General features: G+C 49.2%; 1 non-coding gene across 1 annotated transcript; it reads right to left on the reverse strand.

The window, feature by feature from the left end:
* Nucleotides 1-278: 278 nt before the first annotated feature.
* Nucleotides 279-496, reverse strand: LOC128098129 (small nucleolar RNA U3). The gene has a single exon (XR_008214147.1). It is a non-coding gene; the product is annotated as a small nucleolar RNA U3 (small nucleolar RNA).
* Between the last annotated feature and the right edge of the window lie 235 nt (nt 497-731).

Genomic DNA, 731 nt, shown 5'->3' on the forward strand with positions numbered 1-731 from the left:
AAGTCTTGCTGGCAAACTACTGTGAGTTCATAGTGCAGCTGCCCTGCTGTCGAGAAGATACTACATTCTTGTAGTCATCCCTCATCTCTGGCTCCTCCGCTCTGTACATCCCTTCTTTTGTAATGGTCCATGAACCTTGGGAGGATGGTGTGGTACACGTGTTAGTTCCTCTTAGGACTGAGCATTCTGTAATCTTTTATGCTCTGTACCCTGGCATGTAAAAGAGAAGGTTGAGAGCAGCACAGATCTGTGGCTGCAAACATAAATACATATATTTCCCCCCTCCGACTGCATTCCCTCCCTTTCCCTCTCCCTCTCCCAAGGGAAGGTAAGAATGACCATCAGCGGAAGAGGAGGAGGCTCAGCAGAAAGCAGCACCTAGAGCCGGCTGCATACTCAGGAGGGAGCGCTGTGTCTGGTCCTCATGATGGTCTCGGGTGCTCTACACAGAGAAAGTGCTCTAGAGACGAACTATAGAAATGATTCCTCAAACCTAACAAACTTAAATATTCAGAAGGCAGTTTGACAGCAGGACCACTTCACAAGACAGTACTGCCGAGCCATGGGCTTTTGACTAGCCTTAGAGTACCATACTCCACATCGTGATTTTTAAAGATAACACTCTAGGGCTGGTGAGATGCTCAGCAGGTGAGGTGCTGGCCACCAAGCCTGACCACTTGAGTTTGCTCTCCAGGACCCATGTGCTGGAGGAGAGAGCTGACTACTTCCTG

This window comes from Peromyscus californicus, unplaced genomic scaffold (assembly GCF_007827085.1).
Source record: "Peromyscus californicus insignis strain IS unplaced genomic scaffold, ASM782708v3 Scaffold_5__1_contigs__length_169319896, whole genome shotgun sequence".
Lineage (NCBI taxonomy): Eukaryota > Metazoa > Chordata > Mammalia > Rodentia > Cricetidae > Peromyscus > Peromyscus californicus.